The sequence below is a fragment of the Pseudopipra pipra genome, chromosome Z (genome assembly GCF_036250125.1).
Source record: "Pseudopipra pipra isolate bDixPip1 chromosome Z, bDixPip1.hap1, whole genome shotgun sequence".
Taxonomy (NCBI): Eukaryota; Metazoa; Chordata; class Aves; order Passeriformes; family Pipridae; genus Pseudopipra; species Pseudopipra pipra.
The window spans coordinates 24,753,964-24,777,565 of NC_087581.1; the positions used below are offsets into that span (position 1 = coordinate 24,753,964).

The window sequence follows — 23,602 nt, forward strand, 5'->3', positions numbered from 1 at the left end:
GTCTTTCTCTGCAGAGGGGACTGTGGTAAGCACTAATCATGGTCTGAAAGTTACTTTGATGATTTCCCTTTTCTCTTCCCTCTACCTATGGAATTCACAACATTTTCCTATGAAGTCTATCTCCCTCCAGCAAACTATTTTGGGATCACCAAAAATTGTGTTGTTACAATAGGATGCACACTCTATTGAACAATTATGTGCAAAAATCACATTTCTTTATCATAGCAGCAGGACATAGTGAGGAACTAACAGAATACTTATTGGCAGAACAGTACTTTCACATAACTCCCCAGTAATAGATTTTGGTTGGTGTCCCTAGACTTGAAGAACTCTTGTCATTTGACAGTGCAAATATATCATCACATATATTCGTTTATTCTCCACCATGCCAAAATTAATTCATTCTTCCCAAACCATCTCCTCCAAATATTAGAATTTCATTTTCTCTGAGCTGTCTTGCTCCTCCTTCCTGTTCAGTCTTCTACACCCAAACTAACCATTACAGACTATTCATCTGTGCACAATCTCCTTTCCTTTTCTTATCTCTCTAACTTACATATTATTCTCTCCACAAGCTCCAGTCTCAACACCAATCTCTTCTTCCATCAGCGCATCAGCTTGTTTCACTTCATCTTTCTGCTAATCTATCATGACAGCGTTTGGTGCCCAGACCAAGGATGCCACCCACCATTTACACCTATCACTCTCACCTTTCCTTTGCCCTTCTGTAACATACTCTGAGGGTGTGCGTGCAACATAAAGCAAAACCAAAACAACAAGAACAAAACCATCACACCCACAAACACAAATGGCATCATTTCTAAGGGGCATGTACTAGAAAGTATAGAACAAGGTATGGGGAACATTCAGACTGTTTCTGAAACTTTCCTATGAGAACCCATGAGGGATCTCTAGTTAAACCTGTAGAGAAACGCAACAGCAGGTTTCAGTCAATGGATATAGGAGAAGCTGTTTGCAATAGTTGTAGGTGTGCTAGACACCAGAAAACCAGGAAAGTAATAATCCCACTAAACCTGTAGTATCAAATTTCTTTTGGTTGGTGTTCCATTACTTAAAAAAACAATAAATAACACTCAAGACCAGTGTACTAGTCGAACACCAGCCCATATATACACAAAGTGTAATGAATTGAACACTAAGATTTATTTGAACTTCAAAGGAGTTTGCTGATTCTCAGTCACTGGTTAGAATTTTCTCTTCTGTGTGAAGCATGTACTTCTGTAAGTCTCTCCAGAATGCAGATGTAGACATTTCTGAGTTTCTGATGTCTGATTTATAAAGTCAGCAAATGGTCCATTCAATCCCCTGATGTGGATTCCAATGCCTTATCAGTTTCCACAGGGTGAACCTGCAAGGTCAGGTGTGAAAGTGTTAGTCTACTGAAGCACCTAGTGCCCTTAAAGCCAACTAACTGCTACCCTGCACACAGCCTTCTAGAACAGACTTCCACTGGCCATAACAGATCTCATTTAGATTTTGATTCTTCTTGTGTCAGAAATTACAAAATGTTCTACACAAACACAGATTCGGAAGTGAGTACTGTGCAGTGGATTGCAAATTGAAAAAAGAAATGCAAACCCAAGATAATTACCTATGTATGTGCATTTGTCCCATGAGAACTTACAGATAAAGATGTAGCAGAGGCACGTGAGACCCAGAACCTGGTCTAACATTTGCCTCATAGGCTGAACAAGAAACATGCACAGCTGGTGCTAGGTCAAAAGTTGGACTTGATGATCTCAGAGGTCTTTTCCAACCTAGTTGAATCTGTGGTTCTGTTATACAAGTATTCATCACAACTATCAATTCAGTGACAGGGAATGAATAGAAAACTATTAAAGAAAAGACAGAAACTAAACCAGAAAACACAGTAAGATCTTGTTTGAAAAAATGCATATTGAGAAACACATGTTGAAACGGAAGTAACTCAAATCTTTCAGAGTAACTCCTTGAGAGTGACCATGGTGGCTTAAGAATTGGTGTGCTGCCAGAGAGAATGGAAAAAAGATATTATGCAATTTGGGGAAGTATTGCCTCTTACCACAACATTTCCACGAGGCAATGAGCACAATTCTTCTTGACACCAGTTGATGGCTGCATCTTCCAGCTGCCAGGAGAGAGCATCAGCAGGTTTGGTCTAGTATGATTGAGGGTGAAGGTATCCTGAGCATCTCCTGTTTAAACTAACTGTGCCACTCATGTGTTACCAAAAAAAAAATTATGACACTTCGAAAAGATTCTAGGACAAATGCATTGGTCCTTCATTTGCTGTGCAAGTTGTTAGGTCATTGAGTGTAGGAAAAATCCTTGCTTTAAATTTAAGCAAAGAGCAAAAAATACCCGCAGGACCAGGAAAAATGCAGCAAGAAGTTTTTTATTGCAACGCTGGGTGCAATCCCAAGTCACATGGACCTAGAGGCACACCAACTGTTTGAAAAACACGCCTTTCGTATTCTCCTGGTTACATAAGCTGTTACATATTCAGTGATTGCCAGGTGTTTTACCTTAAAAGGTAATTTCTCGGACTCAGGAGGGGGTGTTACCCTCCCTCTCGATTGATTTGTGACATACCCCCCCATACGTTGTACAGGGGGGTCTCTCTGCACACAATGAGTAACCATGTGGCAGAGGGTACATTTTTATTTTTATACTTTTCCGTATTCCTGGCCGCGAAGGTTCCCTGGCGTCAGGCCGGGACAGGACCCTCCACCTTACAGCTTTCATGATACGCCTAAAAAAACCCTTGGACTTAAATGAAAAAAGAAAACCCCATCCCCTTCTGTTTTCCACTAAATTCATTTGCTCATAATAAAACGAGATTATTTCTTTCTCATATCAAGTAAAGCTGGGTCCAACAGAGATGGATAGGATTTTAAATTCCCATGCATGCTATGTCCTACTTGCTGTCTTTGTGCAGCTCCAAGCTGAGACACCCCACAGAGCACAGACACCCCACTCTTGGTCCCAGACTGCAGGACCTCAGTGCCAAAGAGTCTGGGACCACAATAGATGAGCTTAGATTTGGTTGCCTCAATGATAGAGGTGTTCAAAGGGGAAATGAAATTTAGAGAGCAGCCAAGTATGTTCAGAGCCTCGCTGACCTCCACTCTGAGGAGGAGATGAAAAACCTCCATATTTTGACTGCTTTAAGCATGAGCCAGGGAAAAAAGAACAATAAAAGACATAAGAGGAAACAATCCTGCATAATGATGGGTAATTTAACTGAAAGTGGTATCCAGTTTTAATTCACTAGGTAGGATGTAATTCCAGACCTTTCATTCCTCCGCAGCAGGAGACACTCCTTTAGAACAAAATGAAAAGGTAGGATGTTTTTTTATTTCAGAAAAGCCCACTTACATTCCTGTAAGCCTTCCTTGAGTACCTCAAAAGCCCTCAAGATTACTCTGACTGGAGGAACGAAAGGAACATTCAAAGGTTTACAATAATTCTTTTCCTCAAGAGTAGAAGAAAACATCAGATGTGGCTGCAGCTTTCAATGCATTATTAATACCAATCACTTGGCAGCATTTGTTTCTGTGAGATAGATTTGATCTGTGAACACAAAAGAAAGAGAAGGAAGACAGCTGGTCAGACTAGTGACAGGAATACCTGCTGAGCCCAATAAAAAAAAATATTTTTGCACAGGGACCCATGAAATGTGGACATAAAACAAAGCATGAAGAGTAGTAATACTTGAAGAAAATATATTCAGTTACCAATCTCAAAGAACAATTGTAATGCAAATTAAAGTAGCACTTAAGCAACAATGTAGATTAATTACAGATATTAAACCATGTAAACAAACCTTTTACCAAATAAAGCAGGCACTAAAGGGGATCCTGAGGCACTTACTGTGCCACCGGCTTTTCTACAGGGGTTTTGAATCTGTGAATGCCTAAATGCTTCCCAGGAAAGCTGGATACCTTGCACAGCAACACTGATCCTTCTGCCAGCAGACTGTCTTTACTTAGCTACCTTTTGTGGATTATGTTGGTTTAACTTCTAGTCCTACAGGTCTGGGACACAAGAAGAAAACGAAAGCTCCCCCCCCCAAAAATAAAACTAAAACAAACAAAAAACCCAAACCAAACCAAAACCAACACCAACAAACAAACAAACAAAACAAAAAACATAAAACCCCAAACCAAACCAGACAAACACAAAAAAACAAAAACCACAAAAAACCAAAAAGCAACCAACCAAACAAAAAAACAAACACACACAAAAAAAACCCCAAAAAATAAAAACAAACAAACAAACAAACAAAAAAGATGAGAAACCTCTTGTTTGGTGGCTCAAGTCACCAAAATAGGGAATAATTAGTCACACAAAAAGGGTGCACTGCATGCCTGCGATCTGCACACTGCCATAGCTCCATTAATCTGCTGGGGACTGGACTCAAGTGAAGAGGCAATCCATGACGTGATAGGTAACAGCAGCCTGGCAGAACAGTAAAATGACTCAGATGAGAAGGTCACAAAAAGCTCTTGCATTTGAAATGTGTGCTTTCATGTCAAAAAAGTCTCTGTGCCAGCTCAGAACTGACTTACTCCCAGACTCCTGTCAAATGATTTGAAGTGGGAAAAGGGACTAAAGGTGAAAACTGAGATGCAGCTCAGTTTTGAGTGCCCAACAAAGGCATCCAAATTGAACAGGTGACATGGGGATTCTTGTTTATCTTTTAAAAATGCCTCACTACCAAAAACAATAATCAAAAAACTCAACCTGACTTCTTGGTGGCATTTAGTGAGGATTTGCCACACCAGGACTGCAGGAATACATCAGTGCAGAGTATAAATTAAATTAATTAACCCTTCACCCTGTATAAGGACTCCCATTCACACCTGCATTGTTCTTCAATCACAGTATCCTTCCGTAGTTGTTCTTCAATCTACTGTATCCTTCCGTAGAGTAGGAGAAAGCTGCTGCAATCTAGTTATGTCACACCTGGATGGGAGCTTCCATGGCAGTATAACATGGTTTAATTCAACACTTCTTCACAGACTCTGCTGATTTGCCTTAGTTTTCTTGAAAAGAAATTACTTTAGGGAGGAAATTGGTCAGTGCAGTAGTCTGCTTTACCAGATAAAATAGGCAATGCCCGCCACTGTGGAGGGAAGAAAGATGGTGGCTAGGAAAAGAAGTGGATCACAGAGTGTCGAAGCAGGTGTACAGCTTTCCTCCAGCCTCATGGAGAGGCCTCATGAAAAGATATGAATGCCTCAGTCTCTGCTATCTCATGGTAGAACACACTGTCTGTCCCCAGGCAGGCTGAGAGAGCAGCACTGCTGGTGCAGTGATAGGGGGTTCTGTTTGGCTCATTAGGTCAGGGTGAACTGCATGAGGGAAACAGGAGTATTTGCAAAGACTGAGCAGAACTGCGGATTTTGCAGGCGCTTTCCAAAGACCAGTTCCATGACTTTACAGGAAAGTAGGGAGGGAGGAAATTACCCTAAAAGCTCAGTTAACTAGGACTTCATCTGTATTTTCCTTTCCCTTGCAGAGGGAAGTCTACCTTATACTGAACAACTATTTAAGTAGCTGCAATTAAACTTATATCATTCAGCTAATATACTTGGTTCAAGTATACAACAGTTCTTCAGGAGAAGTCATTCATTTTATGCAGCTGACATCTTTCTTTGCTTTCCCTCTACCCCCATCCCAAATTTCTGGGAGAAGGTATCACTCTGATATACCATCCTACTCACACAGAACTTCTGTAAAGCAACATTTACATAATCACCAAAATGACCTATTCATCCCTGATAGACGTCTTTCTTTAACCAAGTCTATAGTCCCTCCATCATGTCATCCTTGTTAAGCAGGCCAGACTTATCTTGAAATGTCAAGAGCCACTGTGACTAATTAATTATTCTACCTTATCAGTCTTTTGAGAAGTACTTCAAAAATCACTGAAGAGCCCACTTCAAAACTATATTGTCAACCAAAGCAGAAAAAAGTTAGTACACAAAAGAATTGAAATAAGAAAAATTCTTATTCCGTGCAGAAAGTTTACTCAGACCAAGAAATGGCATTCAGTACAATACCATCAGCTTCATAAAGTTTGAAGGGTTTTGCTCCCAAAGAACCTTGCTTTGTTTTTCGGTGGTTTGCCATGTCCTACCTGGCCAAGCATAAATGCACACTTACATAAAATCTCTGAGCAGAGAACAACCTCGTCAAGAACAACTGGTAGAGTTTCTTTCCTTCTAGAAGAAGTCATCCTTTTCTACATTTTACAAATCTTTCTCAGTCCCACATTGGTTTTTTTCCACTTTCCTTTTTCTGGTTTAGAAAACAACCACAATGCCAAAGTACTTTGATCATCACTCCGAAGACGTCTCTACAATCTCAGTGTTATTAAGAACAATCAGACTGGTTAAAAATAACCAATGCACTTGTACACTTCTTTCTTTTTAAGCTAATATAATCCACTAACACATGCAAAAGATGCATTCATTCAACCATACTAGAGAAAGACAACCCATTTCTTGAGCTATAATGGTGAAAATGCCCGTTTATGCCTCTGTCTCAAGAACTGAGCAAATACAAAAGACTGTCACAACTTAGGGTTTATGCTTAACTAATATTTATTAAAGATTTCTAACCAGAGAGTATTTTACAAAGGAATCAGTTGAAAAAAACAAACTGTCCTTTAAATGATTTCCACAGGAGTCCAGCCAGACCATATTGTAGGTTGACACATATGTCCTACTGAACACACTTGGAGCCATTCAAGATGCTTAAAATATATGCTTTTAATAGACATTAGAGTATCTGCGTTAACTTTTCTATTTCTTAATCATCCTTACAACAGGTTCTTTTGTATCCATTAGCTTCTGTTGACCAGGAGGAGCAATGCTGTTAGCTATTATGGAGAGTTAAAACCAACTCGTCTTCTCTACAAAATAAAGTAAGTGGAACTACAGGAAGAATGTAAAAAACATAACAGTTTGTTTGTCATATGTACACATCTGCCATTCCAATTGTTTTCCACAATGATTCTTACGGAACATGCATTAGCTTCCATACAGAGAGATTCCATATAGTTTTAGTGGAACTTAACTGGAAAAATTCTACTTAACGTATATATTTGCACCTGACTATAGCATCAAATGGAAAACATTCTGTATGATTTCCTCCTCTTCTCCTCCCATCACTTTTAAGGTGAAAATTTGCCCTTTTTATTTTTTCCACATCTGCAAAATGCAAAAGCCTGTTTTTAGAACCCCAGGAGATTTTCCTGTTGGAAAATCACACTACACACTTAAGACGTTTCTGCTGCCTGCTGTAGGAAGCATGTGCATGCAGAATAAAACAATGCTCCTTTTCCAAGCATACTGGAACTGCACAAATCAATACACTGTGTTAAAATGATCAGATTTGTTTTTTATCTTCAGTTCATTGTTAGTACCTAGAGGAAGATGAATGAATCCTGTGCTCTCAAAAAGAATAGACAGCATTTCTTCAAAATACACTGATTGATTTGTTAAATGTATTTATATTTGATTTATTTAATCAAAAGGCATTCCCCTTATTATGTTGGTTTGCTGCATGAGATTATGAATTCTTTTTTGTGCAAACTTTTAGCAACCTAATTTTGTTACAAAAATAGCTCAACTTCTATGATTAAGCCTGTGTCTACACTCTCTTCTTTGTCCAACTGCTAAGGCTGGCTAATAAAGCTGTTACTGCTTAGAAATGAGATAAACCACCTCTGGCTCTGCACTCCCAAGCCCTCTATGGGGAAAGGAGAAGCGGTACATGACAGAGCTGGCTGTTTTCATTCCTAGGGCTTTGATTAAGGACAGAAAATGGTTCCTCTCTGAGCAGAGGAAATGGCTGTCCAGCAAACACATGCTGAAAAACAACATGCTGTGATAGAGACTGATAGCAATGAACACAATACACATTGCAACAGTAGCAGTATAACAACAGTTTGGATAGACACTGGACTCCCTCTGGCTCTCCACAAGCTGACCAAGGAGAACAGCTATCAGGGGACTGACAGATGAATGGGGAGTGACAACGACTTATGGAAGAATATGCTTTACAGGAGTTGTGAGAAAGTCCACTCACCCCTGACAGCATGCAAATTTATCTTACAGCCTGCATTACTGGATTTACTAGTGGTTTGTCACAGTCTGTGTCAGCAGGAAGAGAGACGCTCATCCCCTGGAGAAGCCGCAACAGTAGTGAGTCAGGCCTTAATAGCCTTAGTTCCCCTCCTTTCCTCAGGGGAACACCAATTTGCGGCTGGCTGTGACTATCTTCTCAGAGGCTCCTGCAGATGACCAACAGCTTGCCTGGGAACATAACCTAGATTTTGAAAGTGTAACTGTCATGTAGGCAGATACTGTCATTGTGCACAAAGACCAAAAGACCGTTCCCAGGGGGAGCGCAACCAGGATTGCTTCAGGCTTTTCAATAATGGAATTCAACAGGACCTATGGCTACTGCCAGCAAACACTAAAATTCTGCTCATGACCAGTGATGTCCCTCAGGGCATCAGCATGCCTCCAAGGCAGATCACAAGAGGAGCCAGTATGACTGAGTTAGTGCTGATTAAGGAGTAGAAATCCTTTGAAGAACTAGCTGAACAACAGGCCTTATCCTCCATACAGCATCTAGCAAAGTACATCAAGTTAAGCCCTAAGGATATTTGTAGTAAGCCTGGAAGAAGGCCTTTTATCACCTCCAGCTGAGCAAGAGTCACCCCCTCTCCCTAGATAAGCGATGGTCACAATGACCCGGGCATGATCACTTTTGAGGTGAATTACTCTAATTCACTCTATCAAAGGCTGGATCCAGGCTACACCAAACTTCTGTTTCTCAGACTGTGACTAGTAAGTGAAGGCCCTGCTTAGTTTCATCCACTGAGCCCCAGTAATTTTCAGAAGATAGATTAAAGCTTTGCTCCTTGTATTCCACACAACTAATACGTGGACCAAACAATTTGTAAACAGCCAATATGCCTAAGAAGCCAGTTTTCAGCCCACCATTTCCCTAGAGACTTTCCTGAGCAATGCATCTCTATGCAGGCACATGACAGCCATAATCGAGAGATGCTCAAATAAGAGGACCCAGGTGTAGAACAAGGCACTACAAAAAATACAGTTAAATGCAGAGTCTCACAGTTTTTAGGAAATTTTTTAGAAATTCAGAAAAAAAACCTTCTCTGCTGTGATGGTGCTGGGGATCTTTTACATAAATGGACAGCAACTCATACTCAGAGATTTCTTAGCCTTTTCCAAAGTTTGCATGGATTTGCCCACACAGTAGCAGACACCTCTGAAGTTGAAAAGGGAATTATTTTGCACTAGTGACACAGGGGAATTCTAGTGGAGATTTTCACAGGCAGGAAAGTAGCAGCCTGAAGTGGGGCCACAGCTCTTCTCCCACATAACCCAGCACCAGTTGATGGGTGCTGTGATCTGCAAGGCAAGAGCACTCAGCATCTGACAGGACCTGCTCATGACTAGTCCTCACCTGTAGGCTCTATGCAACAGATGTGCTGGGTTTTTTGGAACAAACTCCAGGATCTCTCGTAGCTGCACAGTTTATAATGGAGTCAGAAATTTATGCATAAAAATAATCTTCCTTGGGTGCTGTGCCTGGAGGACATCTCCATGTTTGCAAGGAGGAAATGCTGCATTATGAGGGCATGAGGTAGAGTAATACTTGTTGAAATAAAGTATCATAAGAGGGTTAAAAATTTACAAAAGTACAGTATGGGATAAATAAAAGAGGTTATTCCCTCATTCTATGAAAAAAGAGAAACAACCAAACTGTTGATAAAACTAAAGAATAACTTTGATTGAACTTTGTGCTAGTGTTAGTCATTAACATAGTAAAATACCACCCACAGACTCAACCCTTACTCACATAAACCTCTTCCTTATGGAGCATGTGCCATAAAATAAGTGTATCAAACAGAGATGAAATGAGAGAGTGCAAAGCCAAGGACTACAGCCTTAGGTTGTTACATATATGGGAAATGTCAATTTTTTATTGTTAAAAGTGTATAAAAATGAACACCTGTCATACTGAATGTGTGCTATTTTTGTGGACCTAGCACCCATCTCTGCGCAGAGATGAAACAAACAAATATCCCAACTCTGCGTATGAATTGGCTTCTTGCACACTGGGTGAAAGAACCCATATTTGGGACCACAAGCTGAAAATGTCATCTTTATAGGTGTTGTGGATGGTTTCCAAGCAGATAACCAATATCTCTCCAAGTCCAGAAAGCCAATTTGGTTTCAAACACATCTTTTGCTTCAGATAAAATTAAGAAGTTGTAAAACCATCTCTTACAATCTTGTTCTTGCAGAAGGTATCACTTACATAGCAAAAACTTAGAGTAACACTTCCAAAAGCATAATGTTTGCTACTCAAATATGTTACCTTCCATAATTTTTCTTTTTTTTTTTTTTTTTAATTTAACTCAGTAGTTTCTCCTGTTGCCTTTAAAATTCCCATTTATGTACATAAGCTATGGCCTTTTCCAGTTTTCCTCTTCTTTCTCTCTCCCCATTTCAATTGTTTTAGACATTTATCCTGTGAATGTTCTTCGCACATTTCTGAAGCAAGATAAAGACTCTGCAGCAAGTCAAAAGCAGATATTACTAAATGGTGATTCTTGTTCCACACCATAATGACATGCCGCAAGCAAGCAGCAAAGCTTTTTCCTGTACCCAGGCTTCTACTTGGTCCATGTGGAGGATTTCAGTGGAGGGTCTTGAAGTAAGGGACACGATGCCCTATGATTTTGAGGACTGTAGTTGTGCTGATCTGGGGGAAAGAGATAGATCAGAGTAAATAATTTTAATCCTTCAGTTTAATTAAAGAGGAAGTGTGCTTTCAAGTACATCTCCTCCTGCACAGTCACAAATACCCAAGAAACAATAGCTAATTTTGACAAATTGTCTGCCTAACAAATTAATTTAGCTAAACAAGAAGCAAAACAGAGCCTGCTAGATGTAGCTGAGTTGCAGTCCCTCCACAAGGACATTCAAAGCTCAGATATGTTGTTATCCCATTCCCAAAGGAAATTAAGAACATTTGCAGCTAACTAGTGCTATTACTTTTACACAGTTAGCAAGCAACTTAACGGGCTATAGCTTGAAGAGAATGCACAACCCAGTTCCCTGAACAGCTTAAGTTCAAGTTGCTGGCACACAGGAGAATGTGTGCCACTGGGTATGCAATGCTTTGTTTTTAATTTAAACTACCTGGCACAGATAAACCAGCACAATACTGTAACAGCACCTTCATTCAGCTGTGAGGAGATACCCTTAACTGATTGGTAAGTACCGTCTCTCTTCCTTTCCAGAGGTAAAAAGCAAAGTAATAGCAGAAGACATTCCTATATTTCTGCTTATTTTTACACTCTCTCTGTCTATATTCACTTATGTTACTGAAATCAGAAAGGATCTTTCCCAAGTAGAATCAAACCCCTTTACACAGGCTATAATTTTTCTTAACAAAATAGTTGTGACTACCATTGTCACTACTCCTACGGAAAGAAGCCTCACAAGTCAGCCTCACTTAAAATCCCAAAGAGGTCTTCAGTGGCTAAAGAGGTCTCAGCAGTAGTATAAACTAGTGGACTGAGAATCCTGGCTGCTTGAAGTGCTGGAAATACCACTTGCCTTTGTAGCATTGCAGGAAGGAAAATTAAATCCAAAGACCGAAACTGACTGAGTAGCATCTCCTATCAATATGGGCATTGAAGCCTGTGTGACTCAAATCTAGAGAAACCGTTGTCTCCAAATGTCCTTAATGCCTAAGGTCTGCAGCTAGAGAATTGAACACAAAGTCCCTAAAAATGCAAGAAGCCAGTAATGTTCATCAGTCATTCTTGACAGCTCTCAGCTGCTTTTTGGGTATCTATTGAAGATACCTATCAGGAAAAGTTGTACAGAGTGGGCACTGAGCCTCACTGCGATTGATTAGAAGTGCCAGTACATGAGGCAAATGCAGACACTATGACTTGATCAGCACTGATTTGAACCATATGTTTTGGGAATACCTATAGGTTCATTTGTTCCGGAGAGGTACTTAATTAATTACTGAATTAATTTTTCCTGTCAGTTAGAATTACATTACAAGCTACCTATGCAATGTAAACCTTTCAAAATGGAAACTGAGTAACTACATTTTGGCTCACGCTAGCACTAATCATTGTCTGTGACTGCTTTAACAGACTGTCCATCATGAATAGATCTTATATCACAGCAAAAAAAAGCCCTAGATGAAGACTTGAAGATACAAGGTGTCTTTTCAAAGTACTTGAATAAACTTAATTGCTGTTTTATTCTCCTCTCAAGTGCACTAATCTGTTAATCTGTAGCTCAGCTGTTGGTACACTCAGAAAAGACCTAGATGCAGCTGTGGTTTCCTTGGCATACCCAGGAAGACAGTGTTTACTCCTTCTCCATCCAGTATGCTGGTAAAGTTATCCTTAGCTCTTAGCAAAGGTTAGAGAAGCCCTAATGCTTTTTAACTTTTAGTAGCATCATCTGCCAGCTTTTTATCACCTAGATCCATTCTTTTTCAACTGATAATGCTATTTCTTTCAAAATAGCTAGTTAAATAGAAAAAACAAAACAAAACAAAACAAAACAAAAACAAACAAAAAAAACCCAAAAAAACCAAACCAAACCAAACCAAACAAACAAAAAAAACAAACATAAAAAACCCAAGAACAAAAACACACACAGAAAAAGAAATAAGGTCTGAGAAAGCCTCTTCAATAAACAGTGACATAAAAGACACCCAAGAAACAAAGTTTTGCACAGCTCTCAAGGCCTTTGGCAAGAGGCCTGTTCAAGCTCTATGTTGGCATTGTCCTTTCCCACCACACATTTTAATAATTTTCCCAGAAGTTAATAATTTCTAGTTCCTAACACTGAAAGCTTGCAGGGTGTCATATTAAAAGATGAAAATTTTATAGCCAAAAGAGGATGATAAAGGTATTTTTATAATCAGTCCTTGGCCCACTCCCTACAATCACGACTAGAACTGAGGAATGTGTGATGGCTTTAGTTAATGTAGTATAGTGCAACAGACAGACTCCATAATCTATATTTTAAAGATTTGGTGAAGGTTATAAAAAAGCCTAAGCTATTTGTTTTACACTTGGTTTAGACTGTTGTTATGTTTCTGCTGTTCCTTGAGAGCTGTTTGTATAGAGAGCCCTCACAACTCATCATCAGCTGTTAAATATGAGAGCAATGGTTGTTCTCCTGATTGTGGAGTTTCCTCTCATCTTAGGTCAAGGAAGTTCAGGATTTGCTTTGAGAACCTAGCAGTGTACAGGCTGGAGTTGCTTGAGGACACTATTATTTTATAGCTTACACCACTCAGAAACATACAGGCTATCATCATGGCTGGGCTTCGCAAACGAAGATTTGGGAAGAGCTCTACCCACGTTTGTTATAAGCGCGTTGGTGGCTATCTTAAATAAGTAATGTGTATGTCACACTTTACTACACTTCTGAAAGTGATGTGTGTCATTAGCACAGTTGCCCTGCAAGGCTTACGTTTAACCACTGCTTTTCAGAGTCTCCAGTGCCTGCTCAGTAACCCCTCCTATAAAACACAGAGGTAGTCTTTGATTTTTGTTCCACTACCATTGGCATCCTTTATGTGGTCCTCAAAGAAAGAACATTTGAAATAGCAACTTGAGATAAACAAAGTTATGTGCACAGTGCACATAACATCTCTCTCAAAATCCTCATGAAAATAGCCATAAATAGCACATCTACATAATGAAGTTTTGTTTGCTAGTAATGATGATGATGGTGGTGGCAGCAATAATAATAACAACAATAGTTGATGTGAGATAGGCAAGATTTGAGCCAAGAGAAAGAGACTTGTAAGTTCTGCCTTGGAAAAAGAGGTGGTAAAGTCAATTCATCTCCTTTTCTAGCTGAGGCTGGCAATATTAGACACAATGTTAGACACTTATTATAATTATGAATGTCTTGAGACAATGGGTTAAATAACATGTTTTAAACTTTGACTTATGCTTCCCATAGAGACATTAGAGGCTATTAAAGTACATTACCATCACTTGGCAAATTTTATAATCTGTTACACACAGGTTTCTGGAATTGCATGAAAGAATACCCACAGCAATGGATGAATGAAGAGTGTGTTCACTGGTGTCCTCTTGTTTTGAACAAGACATCTTCCACAAGAAACTTGTGGTAAATGCCTTCAAGAAGAACACATATAGTTATATAATTAGCCTAATCTGTTATGTTCTCTAAGGGTTGTCTATAATGGGTCTTTAATATCTCAGTTCATGGATGTTTGGTGCAGAATGCACCAATGCCTGCTTGGCATGCCCTGGTCAGTTCGTTCTGTAAAAAAAAAAAACCCTGCAGGTACTTCACAATTCATTCAAAACAGGACAATGGGCATGTCCCCGAGCTTATGTAAAAACAAACAATGAAGCTTATTTAGAGAGACATCTTGTTTTCTAGCTCTTAATCCTCTTCCATATAGGAAAGAAAGGATTTTATTATATAAAATAATAAATAATAAAAGTGAAATGATCCCAACATAAATAAATATACCAACGTACCTAGAATCTCTGAAGCTTACTGCTACAATTAATTAAAGCAAAGTGTATCACCATGCAGTCTAGTCAGCCATCTGCAAAACCCATTATGCCAAAGATTTTGAAGTCTGGTGTTACATGGTACCCAAAACCCTTTACCAGGGCATGCTGATTCATGAAAGCAAATGGTGGAGTTCCTTCAGCCTTAAAGGGCTGATTTATGCAGTAGAATCAGCCAGAAATAGAAGCTACAGACAGAGTAGGATTCAAGGAGCTCAATATTAAGAAAAAGAAGAAAGAGCCAGTATACAGAGAATGAACAGGGAGAAGAAGGATACTTGAGAAGTGGAAACACACATGTCACTGGCAACTCAATCAAGTGAGAAGGTGTAGGAAATGGAGAAGAGACAGAGAGCAACAGCATGCCCTAATACCCTAAGGCAATTTATGTACCTTTCTGACAGATTTACTTTTGGATGGTCCTCTTTTCCCATGCAGAACAGAGGATGCAACAGATTGTAAATATGGGCTTACAGTACTGACAAACACTTCTTTTTTCCTCACATCCCAGCTAGTGGTGGGTTTCACAATCAGCGTAAGCCAAAGCAATGTGGAATGCTCACTAATCTTGTGTAACATTTATCCAACAAAAAAAAAGAGAAGCTTCATTTTCACAACACAGCCACATAGCTGCTAATGCCAGCACAAAAGAGGCAGCGGGAAGGTATGGTCTGGGCATTAAGACAATTGTGAACTTGCACATTGCTTATGGAGAGGGCCATTGTACTATCACTCCAGGAATACTGTGTAAACAGAGAAATGCATGACTGGCTTTTGAAAAGCCATGATTTATCATATGCCAAACACTGCTTTGTTCTGATGTAATGTTCCTCCTTGCTCTTCCAAGAATTCATCAAAGCGTCATAAATCATAAGAAATGCAGATGAGGTACACTTCTGCATAAATCACTGCTGGTTACATAAATCTCTTCACCAGTATGACAGGACTTGGAGGAAATTACAGCTTCTGAGCATTTTATGGGGAGGGTGCTCTGCTCAGTTCTTATCACCTGAATGAATAAGAAGGTAAAAGTTTTTGATCAACACATGTCAGAAGTACAAAAGCTACCTATAAAAGTATTTTATTTAACAGATAATCTAGAAAAAGCTGATTTTGAAGCTCCTGCTGTGTCAATGTTAGAGGTTAGTTATTAAATGAATCATATTGTCAGCAGACACGTGCAAAAACCCAACTTTATGACCATTTAAATGCTGTGGCAAAGATCGCTAATTTGGTAGATGCAAAAATGGACAATTTCACATGCTGTTTTAACCTGTTTTCACTAAGAGGTTCCAAAAGTATCAGAAAACTTTGACAAACAAGGTTTAGGATGGAGAAGTTATGAGCCTCACTTCATTCAGTGTTCCGGTTAACTGCAGATTTTTGACATGGAAATCATAAGCAAAGGTTGCAAAAGAAGTTGGTTTACAACTTAAGTATATAGTTGTGTATATATATATTTATGTGTGCATCAATACATATACACACATATATGCCTACATATAGAGACAGAGAAATTAATTCAGTGCTCTAATCTATGATAAAGTTATTCCCTTGGGCAAAGACAAGAAATGAGACAGGAAGACTAAGAACCTGAGTTAAGTCCTGTTGCTAAAATGCCTTCAATGAACATGAAAGGAGTTGATGAAGGTGTCACATGCCATCTGTTCATATCACATAATAAAACTGACAGATAAGATGGCACATTTCCCTAATTTTTGTCATCTCTGTGTGACAAAATTCCTCAGATCATCATAGCTGAAGCAACAGCTGAATAACTTTGGTGATCTGTCTCAGCATTCCTAATGGAACATAAACAGACAAAAAACACAGCTTCTTGAGCAGCTCTGCTTTCTGAGAGTCATGTAGGAAGGTGCAACCATTCACAAGCTATACTTATGCACAGACTAACCCTAGACATGTTCATTAATAGTTCCATTTGTGGATAAGGTCTTAAACTGAAGGCCTTTGCTTAGTGTGCAGGCTTTAGTGGTCTGGATTAAGGTATGGGCTGTGTGCCACACTTAGAATTGTATTTGAAAAACTTGAATCTCAGCATATCAAGGCAGTATGATACACCTGGACTTGGAGATTGTTGCAGGCTGTGGCAGAAAGCATCTGTTAGGCCATGCTTTTAGGCAGAGCTTTCTGTCCTTTTGCATTTACAGCCTCAGGGGAAACAACTGCTAGCAACTGTGTGAACTTCCAGTGCAAACAAAAACTGGGGAAAAGAAAAGAAACTTTTGAAACTGCACCTTAGACTTCAATTTTCCACTTAAAAATATATATATAAACTCAGAAATATTTTAACCAGATCTAGAACCCATACATTTTTAATGAATATTTATCAGGAAATGTCTCATTGACTGAAAAACTTAAAGTGTACCTCTTGATCTGACTTCATAAAAAAGTAGCTTTGGTAGTTCAAATGTGCATGATTATTTTGGCTTTCTGTTCTAAAACAGTGATTTAGAGTTGTTATGTTGTTCGCACCCTAGCTACTGAATCAATGTGAAAGGGAGCTCACAAGAACAAGTCTTTGCTAGACAGAAAGAAACCAGCTGTTTCCTTCTTTTCTTTTCTATTAAGGGGTTTTAAAAAAATTATTTTTGGCAACAGAAATAATGCTATTGCTGAGAGGAAAATTAGTCTTGTAATAAAAACAACTTCTCACTCATTCCACCTTTAACATTTTTCATTCCTACAATAAATTCTTCTCAGGGAGCTAATTAGAAAGTTCTTTAATTGATGAGCATCTGACCATTAGGGCATTTTCAATTTCTCACAGCATCCCAGATGACACCTTTACGAAAAAGCATAACTGAAAAGAGACTAATTGGAACAATTAATTGAAACAACATACAGTTAGTGTCAATTATAGAATCCTGACTGTTCCCTCATCCCTTGTTATGTGGCCTGCTGTACTGGGGTGGTGTTCCTGTAGACTCCTCAGCTAAAGCTGTGTGAAGATCCCATCTGCTGCTGATTATTCCTGTATTTACTATTTGTATTATCATAACACACATCAGCTCTACTTCTGCACATGGTTCCCAGTGTAAGGTGTTCTATAAAAGCAGAACAGGAAGATTCGTGACTGTAGACATGAATATGGCTTTGCATGCTTGAATTACCCTTTCAGCCAGAAAAAAAGTTAAGCCACTCGAATACTTTGGTTTTTAAATGTCCTCATCACAAATATCCTCAAGAAATGTCAAAGAACACTTCTAAGCAAGAAGTCTTTTTCTAACTAAATATCCAGCTCTGATACTTAACAAGCTCTGGGAAAATGTTCCCAAATGTGCTTTTTACCTGCAAAGGTTTCATACTTCAATTTGGAGGCTCACAAACAGTGAGCTACAAAATCTTACCACCTGCTTATCGTAAAGCAGGAGGTTTCTTGCTGTCATTTTTAAAAGAAGCAGCTGTATATCACTGTCCGTGGCACCCTGCAAAATTTGGCTGGGTCTGTACTCATACCTTGTAGGCTGATCTCAAAGTGATCACACTCCCCTATTCCACCAGTTTCTGCCAGACATAATGATTAATAAAGTTATGATCCTGTCAAATGCATGGCAACGTTTCCACTAATTCATGGGAGGTTAGGATTTTCTGCTGCATCATTTGGTGGATGCATTAGTTTTTGCACAGGGTGCACCGATGCCATATTCACCTGCAGAAATTATCTGAGTTGTAGCTTGAAACAGCATTATGACACTTTCATCTATACAGAGCTGTGTTTGACCTCAGGACTGTAGCTGTGCTACAGATTCTTATGGGGAAAACTGTTTGATTTTTTATACTAGCATTCATTTCCTATGCCATGACTCCTAAGTCTGCTACTGGGATCTTATATAAACAGCCTATTCAGCAAGCTGAGCTGATTTCGGGACATGACTAATTATAATTTTATATGGTTGAGTGAATCAGGACTGTGCTGTTCAAGAACAGGCTGTCTGGAGAGCTGCATTTATTCATAACATCCACCAATATTTTACCTGACTTTCTCATGCATTGTCCTTCCTGCAACAAATGACAGAAACCATTCTTATTCACCTCAAACTAATTTTTTCTTCTGTATCATTCCCCATACCCTTCTTATAGACTTTCACAGTTCCCTACAGGAAATAGCATCATTTCACAGTTCCCTTAGCAGGAAATACCATCTGAAGCTGCATTTCATACTGACATAACCTCTTCTGCTGGCAACAGAGTGAGAAACCTCCTGATTATCAACTATGTTAACAGCTCCTGGGCTTTAGAATCACTGTGAAGACATGACCTATGGAAAGCCTGAATAATGATACTGTCTTAAATGTATGTCAAATCCTTCATCTCTTATTTTGCAAACCACAGATCACCTTCTATAGAAAAAGTAGCATTTATTTGTGAATGCAGGCTACACAGACGGCTTTCCCATTGAAATAAACCAAGTCCTGTACTCACTTTCTGTCAAGTGAACAGAAGCAATCCTAATGCCTGAGTACCTACATCAGGAAGATGATCTGAACTTTGTGTAACTATGTGTGCCAAAGATGCTTACTGAGATAGGTCAGGTTGGTCCCATTTTAATACAGTTTTAGGTAAGACAATGATGGTGCACTGACAACAGTTGGCTGCCAGTCACCCACCCAATTGCTCTCTTACTCCCTTCCCCTCCTCAGCAGGAGAGGACAAAAGTGAAATGAAAAAGCAGTTTAGGAAGAAAAGATAAAGGCAGTTTAGTAAGAAAAGCAAAAGCTGCACCTGGAGCAAAGCAAGAAGAGGAATGTACTCACTATTTCCCTTCAGCAAGCAGATGTCCAGCCACTTCCTGGAAAGCAAGGCCTCAGAACTTGTAATGATTGCTTGGGAAGACAAATGCTATAATGGGGAATGTCTCTGCATCCTCCTCTTTCCCCTCAGCTTTTATTGCTAAGCATGATGTCATATGGAATGTCCCTATGGTCAGTTTATGTCTGCTGTCCCATTTGGGTTCCCTCACAACCTCTTGCCTATTCCCAGCCTGCTGTCCTCAGGGGTGGAGGGGTAGTTTGCAGAGAAAGCTTTGACACTGTGCGAGTGCTGCTCAGCAATAGCCAAAACACTGGAGTGGTATCACTGGAGAGTTATCAACCCTGCTGTACCACAGACACAAAGCACAGCACTATATGGGCTGCCAGGAGGAAAGCAGACTCTACGTCAGCCAAAGCCACTACAACGGTACAGCAAGATATCCAGCTACTGCAGTGACAATATGCACAGATAATGTTCCCAAATCAACAGAAATTATGTAACTGCCATGAGAACATTTCCTAGATCCTACAGCACACCATAGAAATCCATCATGTGATGACAAATGGGAGACTGGGAAGCTTCTTAGTGACTTTTGATGGAAATCTGAACCAGAAAGGTAAACACTTTTCTCTGAAATACATGGGCTTCACGGAGATTGCCATTATTTTGGATCTACTGGAGGAGTCACACCAGCCCCAGACTTGGCGAGAGCCAGTAGAAGGTTCTTCACTGACACAGTGCACAGCAAGACCACAGCAAACTCTGCTGCAAAGGCTGCTCTGGGCAAAGGGAAAACCTACATTGCAGTGAACTCTGCAAAGTTTTGCCTTTCAGAACTTATCAAAAACTAAACATCACAGGGAATTGAAAAATGAGATACAAGAGATTTCAGAGTTGAATTAAGCTAAGCCATCAAATAACAGGCTCCACAGCGCCAAGCAGGTAGCACACTGCATCTTCATACATAAAAGACTTCCATTGCCTTGTTTCCATCACTACTTTTCCACATTTTTCCCCTAGCCTACTACATTCTCATGGTTAGAGAAATCAACTGGAATGTCTAGTGCAACTGGCCTACAAATGAACTTTTCTAAAATATCCTCAGCTTGTGAGCTACCAAAAATCGCTAGGAAACTGCAGCAAAGGAAGCACATTGTGAACTGAAAAATCTGAATGAGAGAAAATTTCATATTCTCATATCATGAGGCCTTACAAGAGTTGGGGAGAGGGTCAGCATTCTGTTAAACTCATGGCCCCTCTGTTGAATACAGCCTAATGCTGAGGATCTGGATGTCAGATTTCACGTATTGCTAAAAAATCTGCCAGTGGCATCAGATATGACTGAAAGAGGCCCCACATATTTGTCATGTGTTTATGTCCATATCTAGACATTAAACAACTGCACTCAAGATAGGCTGCTTTACATTTATTTTTCTCCTACCAATGTGTTTTAGTCAGCATGTCTCTGCTATTCAGCAGAGATAAAAGAAAATTGAAAATTTCAAATTGTTCACACAAGAAGCAAGGAAAATAAAATCTAATTCATTGACATAAATGGAATGATCACTCACAGAAGGAATTTGCTCTGTGATGTACTCCTATGGCACAATTGATTAAATGCAGACAACAGGAACTGTCTTTTAAAACTATAATAAGTACTATAACTGCTAATAATGTGTGGAAACAACAATCTGATCTGGAACGCCAAGCTATATGATCTTACATTTCCAAGGCAGTATTTCATGCTGCTCTTGTCTTTATGTTTAGAGTATTATATCCTAGGTAATATTTCAGAAATACTGATTTTTCTTTGAGGCCTTTTGACAACCTGAACTTTAGGCATATATTACTTTAATTATATATACTCTTGTTTCTATGAAGCCACCAGAGCAGTCACACCTGTATGTGATCACCAGAACTATGTACATTTTAAGAATTCTATAGAAACTAGAATATTTCCAGATTTTATAATAGGCTTTCATGACTTCCAACAGTCTTAACCAAAACTGAACATTTTTAGTTAGTGAAGAACATGTCATTGTTTCAGCCCATAATCCATTTTAGTTTACTTGTAGGCTGCATGTACAAGAAACAGAACCTGTGCTTCTGGTTGCAACACAAAATATTTATTGATCCACACATAATGATAAAAAGTCATCTAAGTGAACAGCAAAACTGGACTCACTGCAAAACTGGGCATCAAATTCTGCTTGGTAAAAGATGCCTCTGCCAGAGTGTACTACATGGAAAATGATGGAAGCCTAGTTCACTGTCAGATAGACATTGCCTGGTTTTAATATGCGTTAGCTTAACATCTGGCTCTCCATTTATTCAATATCTTGTACTATGGTCAGCTGCTAATCTCGCTCCTCCTCCACGGATTCAGGTGTAGGCATCTGTCCACCATCTCTCCATGGCACTCCTAACACCGCACCGGCAACATAAAGGACCTTGATAATGTAAAAGTTGTAAATGTAATTTCACAGGATGTAAATGCATCTCTTGCCACCTTCACTATGCCACAGTGATACAAGGTAACCTTCTTGTCAGTGAGGCTGTTTACTGTGCAACTTCTATGCTTGTGCTCTTATCAATAATAAGAGCTGAAAAAAGTTGCCCCCAGAGACAAGTCAATATCCAGAATACAAGGATAATCATATCTTTTTGTTGAAACACATTACAAATATGGACACAAGTAGATCAAGGGTGACTGTAGGAATCCAAACCTATGTGGAAAAAGAACAGTACAAAACCTGATGGAGAATCTGGGGCATGGTGCAGGCACTTCCATGCATAAAATTTCATTATTTTTTTGAGTTTCTATGCAGACCTATGACCCACTTCTGTTCCCACTGAAATCCATGGCAGATTTAATAGGTGCTCTATTTTTTCATTTTAATAGGCACTCTATTTATAGAAAAATGTGTAACTTAAAACTATGCGAATTCTAGACTTGCTTCACCTCTACTCCTCAAGGGATACTTCTTACTGAAGAACTAAATACTATTCCACAGCATAACTGTGAAAGTAACCATACAGTCTGCCTAAAATGCCTATCATAGCATGTTTAGCAGATTACCCTCCATTGGAGAATAGAATTTTTTTCCTAGCTACTAAATACCACAATCATAGTTCGTCATTAAGACTTTGTCTGCTTTTGACAGACTGTTTTCAAAACAAAATCAAATTATTTTATAGTTCCTCATCTTCAACCTCCAACAACTGGTATTTGTCAAAGCACAATGCTATCAGAAAAGGCACTGAAGAGGCATGAAAGCTGGAAAATGGGGAGCTGCTTCCGATTAGTCAGTCTTCTACCCTCTTCTGCAACATCATATCTTAAAAGTCAATTCTCTGATACACTCCATTTTTAAATTTTTTTTTAAGATGAGCTGAAAAAAACCAACTTTCCACATGCATTTGGGAAATACCCATACAAAAGATTTCTCTCTCTGGTAACCGCATTACTCAAGGTTCAGTTTCTCTCATGGGTCTAATACAGTTTTCAGGACTTCAGCACAGGAAAAGTAACATCCCGCAAAAAAACACCAACCTATCTGTTTCATAAAATTAAGTATATATACACTTAATACACTTAAAAAAAGTACTGCACAGATATCAGCAAGATAAGTTGTGGTGGTACTTGAGCTTAGATTTCAGTTATTCCCATTTGTTGTAAATCAATGCCTGGATCCACTGCTACCCAGACCGGAACTCAGAAGTAGTGCCCACAACACCTGAGCTATGAGGTGCCTCAGGAGAGGCTGAGTAATTTGATGTTGAGCCATACAGGCATACTCACAGGGAGGTAGGCAGTATGCAGGGACGGTTGTAGGGGCAGCACAGTGAAAACTGGTGCTGCACTGGAAGGAATGGTTTCACCACCTTCTCCCTGCCCACAGCCACTTTGCCCTCTCATGCCAGTGCCATCACTCACGTGGCCATGCAGACAGGCTGGAACCAGGAAGCTGCTCAGCTGGAATCCAGCAACAGTGAAATGTTTGGGGTTTAGCCAGCTGGTCTGCCAGTTCTCCATGTGGCTGCACTTGCAATGGGAAGCTATGGGGATGAGTGGTCAAGCACAGTGATGGGCACAGTGCCATCTCTTTTGGAGCAGCCTGGACTGCAGCCAATTAAGCAGCTAGAGAGCTGCAAGTGGGTAAAACTGTCCTGCAG

At 39.5% G+C, this 23,602-nt stretch overlaps 1 long non-coding RNA gene across 1 annotated transcript in view; it reads right to left on the reverse strand.

The window, feature by feature from the left end:
• Nucleotides 1–1,201: 1,201 nt before the first annotated feature.
• Nucleotides 1,202–23,602, reverse strand: part of LOC135407419 (uncharacterized) — a 39,461-nt gene continuing 17,060 nt past the window's right edge. Inside the window, exons 3-5 of the long non-coding RNA XR_010426862.1 lie at nt 3,379–3,573; nt 2,063–2,128; nt 1,202–1,369 (exon numbers count right to left, since the gene is read on the reverse strand). This is a non-coding gene — a long non-coding RNA (uncharacterized LOC135407419). The remainder of the gene's footprint in view (nt 1,370–2,062; nt 2,129–3,378; nt 3,574–23,602) is intronic.